This window comes from Arachis ipaensis, chromosome B04, assembly GCF_000816755.2.
Source record: "Arachis ipaensis cultivar K30076 chromosome B04, Araip1.1, whole genome shotgun sequence".
Taxonomy (NCBI): domain Eukaryota; kingdom Viridiplantae; phylum Streptophyta; class Magnoliopsida; order Fabales; family Fabaceae; genus Arachis; species Arachis ipaensis.
Window position 1 is genome coordinate 22,547,519 of NC_029788.2, and position 13,376 is coordinate 22,560,894.

Consider the following 13,376-nt stretch of genomic DNA (forward strand, 5'->3'; position numbering starts at 1 on the left):
GGATAAGCTTGTACGTGATGATATTTAGATGTGTCCAAACGTGTTCGAAATTTTTTTTTTTTTTATATTAAAACATGGTTAGACACCACACGCGTGTAGATCAGTATCGTGTCTAAAATGTGTCCAACATGTAGCTCAATGAGATGCTTCGTAGTTATTTACGGTATAAATTAAATATTCAACACTTTTTGGAAGGATTTTTATACACATTTGTTCACTGTGTAAGACACACAGTGCAAGTACAGATAAAGCCTAGTGAGACAGTGATGTAAGAGAGAAAATGCCAAAGGGAGGAGGTTGTATGTCATGCATGGATGCTTTTGAACAATCGAGAAAAGACAAGCTATTGAGAAGAGGAGAAGGGGCTGTGGAAATGTTAGTTCAGAGAGAGGGAAGGTTCAAGAACAGAGGAAAGTTTACAGAGGAAAGGCCTAGGTCAAAAGCAAGTTACTTCTGACTAGGGCAAGAAAAATGAGACTTACAAGAGTAAAAACTCAAAACTCTAATTACTCTATCTACTATATATACTTCCTTAACTAAATCTGCTAACTAACCGTTCACCACTATTAACAGCTGTATAACAAACTTTTCCAAACTGCAAAGTGTGTAACTAACTTGCTAATTAATCTGACTCCTCATGTGATAGCCCCTCTCAAGCTGGAATTGGCAGAATCAACCATTCCAAGCTTGCTATGACATCTAAATGTTTGGAGCTAGGGCCTTTGTAAATATGTCTACAGTTTGGTTTGCAGTGGAGATTGGGAGTAATTTGATAACATTTTCTTGCCATTTATCTCTAACTACATGACAATCCATCTCAATGTGCTTTGTTCTCTCATGAAAGACTAGGTTTGCTGCAATGTGTAATGCTGATTGGTTATCGCAATATATGGCTATTGGCTTCTCCAACTTCACTTTCAAGTCTTGCAAGATGTAGGTCAGCCACTGAGCTTCCCTAGTTGCCATTGCTAATGCCCTGTACTCCGCTTTGCATGATGAACTTGCAACTGTATTTTGTGTCTTACTCTTCCAAGATACAATTAAAGTTCCCAAAAAAAAAAAAACAATACCCATATATTGATCTTCTACTATCCGAACATGTCCCCCAATCACTATCTGAGTATCCCGCTGGCTCTAAGTCTGAATGAGCTGAAAACATCAACCCAAGTGCTGGTGCTCCCTTGAGATACCTTAATACTCTAATGGCAGCTTCAAAGTGTTTATCTGTGGCACAATCCAAGAATTGACTGAGTTTTCCAACTGCATATCCAATTTCTGGTCTGGTATTGGTCAAGTACAACAATTTCCCAACTAACTTCCTGTATTCCGAAGTTGAGCTTAATGGAGTTCCTGAATTCTTTGATAATGGCACTGTGTAGTCCATAGGTGTCGAAACTGTTTTGGCTTCGAGTAACCCATACTCTTTGAGAAGGTCGATGCATTATTTTCTCTGACATACAGTGATGCCCCTCCTGCATCGAGCCACCTCCAACCCCAAGAAGAATTTAAGCTCTCCCAGGTCCTTGATTCTAAATAGCTCATGCAAGTGATACTTGATGAATTCAACTTCCCTTAAATCTATCCCTGTTACAATCAAATCATCAACATAAACTAAAATAACAGTGAATCCTCCTTTTGAATCTTTAGTGAACAGGCTGTAATCATTTCTGGATTGTTGGAAGCCAACTGCTCTTAGAGCATCACACAACTTTGAATTTCACTACCTGCTTGCCTGTTTTAGGCCATAAAGAGATCTGTCCAACCTACACACCATGTTTGGTGAAGAAACATTCAACACGGGTGGATGTTTCATGTAAACTTTCTCCGAAAGATCACCATGTAAGAAGGCCGTATTTACATCTAGTTGATGTAAGTGCCAATTCTGCACAGCTGCAATGGATAGCACAATCCGCAATGTACTCATCTTCACTACTGGACTATAGGTTTTGAAATAATCAACACTAGCAGTTTGTGTAAAGCCATGTGCCACCAACCTGGCTTTGTACCTGTCAATGCTGCCATCAGAATTCATTTTGAGCTTGAATGTAACACCCTCACTATCAGAAGTCACGCTCCCGGCTGCGCTACTCTGATAGCAAGAAGTATTAAGACTACTTTACATACTAAATACTAGAATAGGAGCCTGTGATTTGATACTGTATCGTTGACTTCTTAGAAAATCGGAAATAAATACTTTATTTTAAAAAAAATACAAACATGCATAGATTCATATACAAGACTCCTTACATAATAACTCAATATAATATACGTATAAAACATACAGTTCCTATCCCTCTTACGAACTTGTAACAACAAAGACGAGGGGAGAAAATAATCTAATTAATACAACAACATATAAACCAAACTTAGTATAACTCTTCTTAATGCTTCTTCATCTAGTTCCTGAAAAGGTAAAGCTGTAGGGGGTGAGAACCTAACCACACGGTCTCACCACGAAATTTCAAAGTTGTCATAAGAAGATATTCAATAAGAAAACTGTTTTCAAATTCAGTGATTATCATCGCCTTATGAATCCTTTTTAAAATCCAATAACTAATCGTTTAAACCCTTTTCAAAGAAACGATGTTTAATATTTTCAGAAATCCAAAATCTTTCTTTCCTCATAAGCAAATCTCAATCAGAAACCAACCACGCAATCAAACAACACAATCATTAATTCAGCACCAAAGTCCATTCTCAAATGTAACACGCCAGGACAAACACAGGCAAGACAGACAAGGAAAGCACAAGTAGAAAACAGTTACAGCAAATAGTTCAAGTAGCAGTTAAGAATAGTTTAGCAATTAGGCAAACCAAAACAAGTTCAAACCCAAGCAAAGCATACAAATGCATATGATGCATGCCTGTCCTATGGCTGATGAGGCTCATCTGTCGGTTATCCAGCCAACCCGACAAGTCTGAATTGTCCTTAGACTGTCCCCCGACGTGCATCCCCAAGAGTCTATGCATAGTTTTTTCTCAAGTAATCAATATTGCTCAATGGGGGTAACATTCCCGGAAATTTATATAGTGCCCGGTCACACTTACGTCGTAGGGTCAACAGAGTATCGAGTTTTCAACCTGGTACACGTGGTGGCAAGCCACGGCACTTAATCCAGGGAACCTCGTATCTCAGATAATTCATAAGCCACATCTCATTTTCAAATTCATTCAAAAACCATATTTCAAAGAAAATCCTCATCATCCTCCTTTCCATTCCGTTCATTAACAATCCCAATTCAAAGCATAATTCTTTCTTTGATAAATAAAGTAATCTTAAACCATAAACCTTTTTAAAATAATTACTTCAAATGAAACTTTTAATTTTATAAAATTTCGGCAGCATTTCCTCTAAAACTCGGACTCTGCCACCCTTTTCGGGTCCCAACAAAACCATTTCTCAAACTCTTTTCAATTTAATTTCAAAAAAATCAGACTAATTTCAATATCTCAGACCATTTTCAATTTAAACTCATTTTTCAACAAATCAAGCTTATTTCCAATAATATAATCCTTTCCAGATCTCAATCATTTCCAACAAAGCCAACCAACATTTACTCAAACCCTTTCCAATGGTTTCAAATCCGAGTCATTCACAAATCTCAAGCCGTTTTCCAAACCCAAATTAACTCTAACATCAAATCATTTTCCAATTCTCAAATTATACTTGATAAACATTCAAACCAGATTTTCAAATTAATCTTCCACTCACTATCTCAATACCAACTCAATATTCAGAAATAGCCACATTCAAGTAAGCAATCACATTCATTGAAGGCAATTCAGTTCAATTCGTAAGACTCCATAATCACTAAAAATAATTATTCGCTTAAATATCAATTTATAACAACTCTTAAGAATAAGAATAAGTTTAATGAAAACGCCCCTACCTCGGAAAGTCGAATCCATAAATTAAATCCATCACCAGAAACCCTTTCCCTCAGCCCGAAAATCAATTGCAGCTTTAACTCCAGCAACTCTAATAATAGCATATAATAATCGAAACTCAAAATTCATAGCAATTATCGTGACAAAACCTCAGTGTAAGATGACGGAATAGCAACTAAAGGGGTTTCGAGGCGAGAACAACTTACTGAAGTTAAGAATAAAAGAAGGAACGGCATAGCAGCAGCTCCGGTGAGCTCCAGCAATGGCAGCTGTGGTTGGTGACTACCCAGATGGCAACGCAGCTCGAAACAGAACCAAAACTAGAACCAAATGGGGTTTGGAACTGTAACTGCAGCAACATCAACACCGAACAACAACAGTTTATTCTGACAAATTAAAATTAACATGAAATGGATATTAGGTGAAACTAAAACCAACTGACATGGTGAAGGAGGCAAAACAAGTTCAGTCTCACCATGAAAAGCAGCAAACCCTAACGAAACAGGGGTGGGGCAGAAGGAGTAGTGGTGGTTTTCCGGTGACTAGAGGCAGCAACGACTTCAACCGAAACAGAACAAAATCAGAATCAACAGCAAAAACCTCAGAACAGTTCCGGCTTAATGTAACACCCTCACTATCAGAAGTCACGCTCCCGGCTAGCCCCATCAATGGCGACCTGAACCCTTTCTAGACGGCGGTTCCTGCGATGGCTTCGTTCACCACCTCTCCATGTGTTTCTTCTTAGCTCAGACCAACGGCGGATTCGACTCCACCAGCGGCAGCAAGGGCACCCGCCGAGGATGACGATGGCGACCTCGAGGCGATGGCGGCGACCTCACGCAGCGCAGCGGCGGAGCGTAGCTTCGACATCCCTCGCGAGCACGCTTTCCCTTTCTCCACTGCTCGCGATTCGCAGCGGTGATGACGTGCGGCTCGGCGACGGTGATGACTCCAAGGCGGCGATGGCGACTACCCCTGGCTACTGGCTGCGTTCCTCTTCTCCCTCTCTTCTCTTCTTGGCGACCACGACGGCACCGTGGCAGCGATGCAACGAGCTGGATGGTGATGGCGCGACTCCCTCCCCTCTTCTTCTCCGCTGGCGCCCTCTCTTTCTCTCTTCTCCATCTCTGTGCATGTGTGTGTGTTGGGGTTTCAGAAAGGAGAAAGGGGGTAATGGGCTAATGGCAGTTGAGAAAGGGAAATTAGGTTAGGGATTTGGAATTAGGTTCCTAATTTGGGAATTAGGATTAGGGGTAATTCAATCATTTCACTAAAATTAGTAGTAATTGAAAACCAAAAACCAATTTTTAATCCACTAATAATATTTGTGAAAATACTATTTAATTATCAATTTATAAATTATTTTCAAATAAATACTCTAACTCAATAATTAGAGATAATGTAATTAATTTTCTTTATTCATAAAAATTAAAATATTAAATTCCAAAATCTCAATTCTTTAAATCAATTTATACAAAATTCTTATTATTTTGCAATTACTAAATTTTATAGTTCAAATATAGAAAATTATCCAACAATTATAAAATTATACAAAGATTCTAATTTAATTATCAAAACTTGATTTAATTAGCTTTAATTAAATAATTTCTAAAACTAAAGTCTTTAATGAATAAATAAATTGAAATCAATTTAGAATAAGGCTTTTCAAAAGTTTTGGGTCTTACATCCTACCCACCTTATAAAAATTTTCGTCCTCAAAAATTAAAAGAATATACAAGGTAATACCAAGAATCAGTACTCTACTGTCTAAATGCTTTTTAGATAAGAAAATTTAGCATATTACAGGAAATATTACATGATTTTAATACCTTTCTTTTGAATACTTTAGAAAAACAAAAAGTTTGGTATATATATAAATTTTCAAATAGCAGATGAACCATACGACTTAGAAATAAAGGAAAAGCATGGTGTAAAGTAGAAGTTACGAAATAGGCTGAAAAGGAAAGGGGTTACATGGTGTCAACCTTATGAGTTTTAACATAGCTCACTATCACGACTCCCTTTGATGTCACATACTTACAAGCTTCACCTTCAGCGTTCATGAACCGTATCCTAAAGAACTACCGTGTTACAAGTTTCACCTTACGCTTATCTATCTCACGTTGCTCCGGTCACTTAACTAACTTGTTGCGAGTCATTATCTTATACGAATTGAGCTACCGAAAATTTGAATATCTTCTCGATAATACTCCTTTTCCGAAATTCAAACGTCATAACCTACGACGTTTTCAAACTTGCCAAAGTTCACCTCCTTATCTACTAGTCATTCCCTGAAAAACTAATGCTTCGGTTTTTATTTTCTAGGGACCACGTGTGACATTGAGATAAGCGCAAGTATATTCAAGGAGTTACAAATCTAAAGAAAAGATGAATAAATGACGAGAATAAAATTCACATGAATTTAGGAGGGTGCGTAAGATTGCAACTAAGTAACGATTTACAGGCACGAGAAAATATTCTGGAAAGAAAAATCATTTTGCATCTAAATAGGAAATTTGAGTCCAGGAACTCCATAAGAAATAAGAAAAAGTAGTGATGATTTAAATTGAAATAAGTTAAAGTCAAATAGAGGAACACTAAGTTCACAAGAGAGGAATGATTGAACTAATGACATCATTTGCAAAACTCAAAAATATAGAAAAATTTAAGAAAGTATGATTTCTCATTCTAAAAAGAAAAGATATGAAATAGATATCCTTCAAGAGAGGTAACAGAAGCGTAAATATTGGGTTATGTTAAAACAAATTCAAGTTAAATTAGATTTGTGCAAAACTTGAAATAATGAAAATTAATTGAGCTAAAAATGTTGAAAAATCTTAAAAGACCATAATCAAAGAAGAATATGCATAAAAATTTATATCAAACTTAGAGGTAGAACTAAATTCTATTCAGAAGAGAAAGACCAAGGTAAATTAGTCAATAAAAGAATACTTAGTACGTTATAAACAAATAAGTTTCGATTGCATAAGAAAGTTTTAAAGCTTCATATCAGTGAATATATGCTAAGTTTCAAAACGATTTTATTGAAATTTAAAGTAGAGCTACGAATAGAATCCAGTAAAAGAACTGAATTGAAATTATTTTTTTTCTATGGAATCCAAAACAAAAACCTTGGAACGAGATTATAAAAAGTGGTATGTTGCACCAAAATAAGTTTGAAGTTTACTCAAAGGAATACAAATTTTGATAAAGAAGAATAAGCAACCAAAATAGTGTTTCACAAGAACTTGGAGAAACGTTTGAAATTATAAGTAAGCAAGGATGTACAAAAACAAGAAGATGTACCGAAAGGGAAAATCGAGTTGTAGCCCTATGAAGGAATGAATTCACTTTTCCAAAATAATTACTAAAAGTTTTAATAAGGTATTGCGTCAAAACAATGCAATTTAAAATAAATTATATAAAGTTTGTCGAATAGAGATTAACTAGAATAGAAGCAAAAATCTCTTATCAAGAATCTTAGAGTGCATAATCAAGTAAAGACATATATAAAAATGAGTAAATATTGGAGGAGAATCAAATTATGCTCAACGAAAGAAATCTAATGTAAAGTGTTCTTATATAGTTAATAAGAGTATAGATAGTACCTTTAAAAAACAAGTATGTTTTTAGCTACTTAAAGGATTTATTTATTGCTTGTAAGAAAGTACATGTAAAATTAGAGATAGTCATATCCAGAATTAAAAGAATGGTTATAGACAAGATCAGATAAAATAAAAAGATCAAAACTCTTCTCAACGAAGATTCCGAAACAAAAACTTCGAAAGAATATTACTAGAATTGTTATCTCATACCAAGACAAACTCGAAATTTTTAAACAAGGGAAGTACTTTATTCGTTTAGAGGAAAACAGGATCAAAAATTGTAACCTGGGCAAAATACGCATAAGTTGTAGAAGGCGATGTAGAAGAACCAAATTACACAATTAGCTTGCTGCGAATCGTAACTCTCACGGTTTCAAATCACTCAAGTATTAAGAATTATGTGTTACGCTAGAACAGATTTAAGATCGAATAAAAGGATACAGAATTTATGAAGAAATGCGTAAATAATAACAATGATGGATAATCAAATCTGGTTCCAAAAAGAATTGAAACAAGGAGTGAAAAAGATGATAAATCGAAGAATAAGCAACACGCACATCATGTGGCATGACTAAAGCACCTACCTTCGGTGTAAACTAATCAAGGAATAACATCTGACGTTTTTCAAAGAATTAAGGACCATTTTCATGCGAAACAAGTTCAAAACCAACTCAGGAAAAACTCATGATTCGTAGAGAGAAATATGAGCAACATCAAGGATAAATGTTCCAAATGATTTCAAGTGAATAATCAGGATTATAATCAAGCAGAAATATATATACAGGAATGAATAAGTATCGCTAGAAACAGAGTCGAATCATATCCTAAAAGGAAAAATCTAAAACAAGGAATTCCAACATAACCAATAAAAGAGAAATCGGTGTACTAAGCTACACGACACGAACAAGATTATACGTTAAAACGGAACTAACTTCAAAAATTAATTTCTAACGCCCTCAGAACCTGTGAACCGCATCGCTTGTTAATTCTACTTTGTCCATGATAACCCATTAACTTTACCATACACATAAACCATCAACATTAAGCTGGCCAGACTTAATATCAACAGATATGCAATGGTAAGCTAACACGTTAATCAAAAGACTGTCATGTGCATAAAGCTCTAATTCTCGTCATTCGGACATGACCTATAACATGACAGACACTCAGAGTATACAATTGAAGCATAATCGGTCCATACCTCAGGCTCTACAGGAAAGACCGCTCTGATACCATAATGTAACACCCTCACTATCAGAAGTCACGCTCCCGGCTAGCCCCATCAATGGCGACCTGAACCCTTTCTAGATGGCGGTTCCTGCGATGGCTTCGTTCACCACCTCTCCATGCGTTTCTTCTTAGCTCAGACCAACGGCGGATTCGACTCCACCAGCGGTAGCAAGGGCACCCGCCGAGGATGACGATGGCGACCTCGAGGCGATGGCGGCGACCTCACGCAGCGCAGCGGCGGAGCGTAGCTTCGACATCCCTCACGAGCACGCTTTCCCTTTCTCTACTACTCGCGATTCGCAGCGGTGATGACGTACGGCTCGGCGATGGTGATGACTCCAAGGCGGCGACAGCGACTACCCCTGGCTACTGGCTGCGTTCCTCTTCTCCCTCTCTTCTCTTCTTGGCGACCACGACGGCACCGTGGCAGCGATGCGACGAGCTGGATGGTGATGGCGCGACTCCCTCCCCTCTTCTTCTCCGCTGGTGCCCTCTCTTTCTCTCTTCTCCATCTCTGTGCATGTGTGTGTGTTGGGGTTTCAGAAAGGAGAAAGGGGGTAATGGGCTAATTGCAGCTGAGAAAGGGAAATTAGGTTAGGGATTTAGAATTAGGTTCCTAATTTGGGAATTAGGATTAGGGGTAATTCAATCATTTCACTAAAATTAGTAGTAATTGAAAACCAAAAACCAATTTTTAATCCACTAATAATATTTGTGAAAATACTATTTAATTATCAATTTATAAATTATTTTCAAATAAATACTCTAACTCAATAATTAGAGATAATATAATTAATTTTCTTTATTCATAAAAATTAAAATATTAAATTCCAAAATCTCAATTCTTTAAATCAATTTATACAAAATTCTTATTATTTTGCAATTACTAAATTTTATAGTTCAAATTCTTGTAAAATTTCAGGATTGAATTGAAGATTATTGATGTAGTTGTGATTTGTATCCGATGCAGTGATCATACAATGATAGTCTGCTAAATATGATGATTTTCTCCTTGTCCTATTTGATTGTCTAATGTCTAGGTGTTGATGTGTTTGTGCTGGTGCATTGTATATGATCGAGCTGTCATTTCCAATGGTTTCATGAGATGCTGATGGATAATTGTGTTTTGGTCGTTCCACAGAACTTGATAGATACAGGTCTTGTCTAGTTGAATGAACTAAAGAGCCATGTGATGTATGTGATGAATCATTGAATGAATTAGATGAATGCAGGTATGTTCCATTTGAGTGGTTTAAAGGGGCTTGTGGTGTATGTGAGGGCTCAATGAATGGATCCTCAAAATTTATCGTGATACTTAGTTTTTGAGTTAGTGTCCTAGTGTCAGATACTTGGTTGTTACCATTGTTGAAATATGATAGAAAGGGAAATTCATGCTCATAGAAGTATGTGTCTCTAGATAAGAATATCTTCCTTTCATTTAAATCATACAAGATGTAACCCTTAACTCCACTTTGATATCCTAGAAACACACACTTCTTTGCTCTTCCATCCAATTTGGATCTGTGAGCGTTCAACGTTGAGGCATAAACCAAGCACTCAAAGACCTTCAAATAACCCAAGTTTGGTAACTTTCCTTTTAAAATTTGATAATGTGAAGTATTTTTCAGCAATGCACTTGGAATTCTATTAATCAAATGAATCGCATGTGCTGCTGCAAAATTCCAAAAACGTTTTGGCAAGTTAGACTAAAACAACAAAGCTCTTGTGACAGTCAAGATATGTTGATGTTTCCTCTCCACAATGCCATTTTGTTGAGGATTCTCAACACAAGAAGTTTGATGCAAAATTCCTTTTGAAGCAAAAAATTTTAAAAGCTTAAATTCAGGTCCATTATCTGACCTAATGCATTTTATTCTTGTATCAAATTGTGTCTCAATCATGTTTACAAAATTCTGAATTAAAATTCCAGTTTCACTCTTGGTTTTCATGAAGAACAACCAAGTGAACCTACTTTTATCTTCAACTACTATAAAAAAATATCTATGACCTGACAAAGTTGATGTACCTATAGGTCCCCATATATCCATGTGCACTATGTCAAACAATTTTTTTGATTTTGTAAGTCTTATTGGAAACGGTAATCTTTTTTGTTTGGCATAGTGACATGGATCACAAGGTTTATTGCAATTTGTGTTTTTCAGGAACTCATGGTCCCTTTTCATTACATTTATTCTTTCATTTGGCAGATGCCCAAGTATGAGATGCCATAGAGTGCTTTCAGCAGTTTGTGAAGGTTGTGAGATGTGTGTTGTGAGTGCAGATGCATGCGCAATGTTGTTATGTGTAGCTAGAACAGGAATTAGACTTTCAAATGCATAGAGTCCCATTCTTTGTTCAGCTACACCAATAATCTTCGTGGTAGCTTTGTCCTGAATTTCACAATTGTCCTTATCAAAAACCAATTTGCATTTTAAATCTTTAGTCAACTTTGATACAGCAATCAGATTAAACTTGAAGTTTGGTATGAAAAACACATGGTTCAAGAAAAATTGGTTTGAAAACATCACCTTTCCTGCTAATTTGGCTATGGTGTGTGAACCATCTGGCATATTTATCAAAACGGGTTTAATTTCTTTAAGAGTTTGAAAGGATTTAGTTGAAAAGAAAACATGATTAGTAGCCCCTGAGTCAATTACCCAGGAACCTGGAGAAAATATTGAAAGAGACATGATGTATGAAATACCTTCATTGGAGGAAAGAGTTGTGGTATAGATCTGGTTAATTCTATGCCTTGGTTGTGCATCCTGTTGGTTCAAACAGACACTTGGTGCTTCTTTCTGTTTTGAATTAAAATCAAACTTCGAATTTGCTTCACTATCCTTTTGGATTTTGTTGCTGATTTCATCACTGTTTTCATCAGCCATCACATTATTGATTGCATTCCCACTGCCTCCATTTTTCAAGTGTGGGAAAAATCCATGTTTCCTATAACAAACATCCACCAAATAACCATTCTTGCCACAGAATGTGCAGTACCTTGAGTTTCTTCCACCTCTTCCAGGATTTTCTCTTCCAATTCCTGATCTGCCTCTGTCTTTTCCTCTAAAAACTCCAGAATTTGCCATTAAAATTCTGTCTTCTACCATCTCACCCGCGTTCAGTTGCCTTTCTTGTTGCAGCAGCAAAGAAAACGCTTCATCTATACCTGGCAATGGCTTTGTCATCATGAGCTGCGATCTCGCAGTGGAGAATTGTTCATTCAGCCCCCTTAGAAGCCTCACGACACAAGAATCCTCTTTGATTCCTCTAACCACGTTGTATTCACAATTGCATCTTCCTCTACAGTGAGAGCACTGAGGGATTGGGCGAAAGTTATCCAATTCTTCCCAAATTCTTTTCAATTTCGTGTAGTATGCCGTGATCGAGAGATCACCTTGCTTTACAGCGAATAACTCTTCTTCTAGCTCAGCAATTCTGAAGATATTACCTTGTTGATACCTGTGTTGTAGCTCCTTCCAAAGTTTCATGGCTGAATCGATCCATAACACACTTTGAGCAATTTCTGAACTCAAAGATAGGCTTATCCATGAAATCACATATGTATTGCACATTTCCCACGCTTCAAACAAAGAATAACTACTTTCTGGTTTCTCAATTGAGCCATCTATGAATTTTACTTTGTTCTTTGATCTCAACGCACGCCACATCGCTCTTTCCCAAAGATGATAGTTGTTCGTTCCAAGAATTGTAGAGATTAATGGTGTACCTGGACTTTCTCCAGGATGAAGGAAATACGGACTTGTAGGATCTAGAGATGGATTCATCGCTGTTCTGTTATGACTTTGCAAGATGTTGATCTGATTCACCAAATTCGCGAGCGTTTGAATGTCGATTGGCGAAAATGAGGATGCTGAGTTTTCTGAGGATGCTGAGTTGCCATCCATGGTTTGAATCTTCAAGGATTCTGGTTCTGCTCAATGCTCTTTCCTTCTCTCTTCCACGCTCACTGCACCATGTGAAAATGTTAGTTCAGAGAGAGGGAAGGTTCAAGAACAAAGGAAAGTTTATAGAGGAAAGGCCTAGGTCAAAAGCAAGTTACTTTTGACTAGGGCAAAAAAAATGAGACTTACAAGAACAAAAACTTAAAACTCTAATTACTCTATCTACTATATATGCTTCCTTAGCTAAATCTGCTAACTAATCATTCACCACTATTAACAGCTGTATAACAAATTTTTTCAAATTGTAAAGTGTGTAACTAACTTGCTAATTAATCTGACTCCTCATGTGATAGAGGCAGCAGCAAAAAGAGTACAGAAAGGTGCTGGAAAAATAACTAATGTTGTTCAAAGGATGAAAGGTATGAATGTATCACATTATTGAAGAGAAGAGAATAATTTTGATGAAGGTTATGGCATAATATTATCTAACTGATTGCAAGGTAGGATTATTAACCGGAGGTATTTTCATATATAGTATAGAGTAATCGCTGCAAAACGTAACTTTTGTATAATTTCAAGAAGTAACTGCATGCACACATTATTTTAGATCATATTGATTTGGGTAAAATAGAAAGAAAAAATTGGATACTAAATTTTTATATTTCATTTAATTTATTAAGTATTAAATAAAATAAAATATTATTATTTATTGTAAATTAAATAAAAAAATATTCAATACTAAGTATTATAG

At 36.3% G+C, this 13,376-nt stretch overlaps 1 long non-coding RNA gene across 1 annotated transcript; it reads right to left on the reverse strand.

Annotated features, from left to right (window-relative positions):
• Positions 3,768-4,425, reverse strand: LOC110270574. The gene is made up of 2 exons (XR_002360213.1): positions 4,095-4,425; positions 3,768-3,979 (listed from the first exon to the last, which is right to left on the reverse strand). It is a non-coding gene; the product is annotated as an uncharacterized LOC110270574 (long non-coding RNA).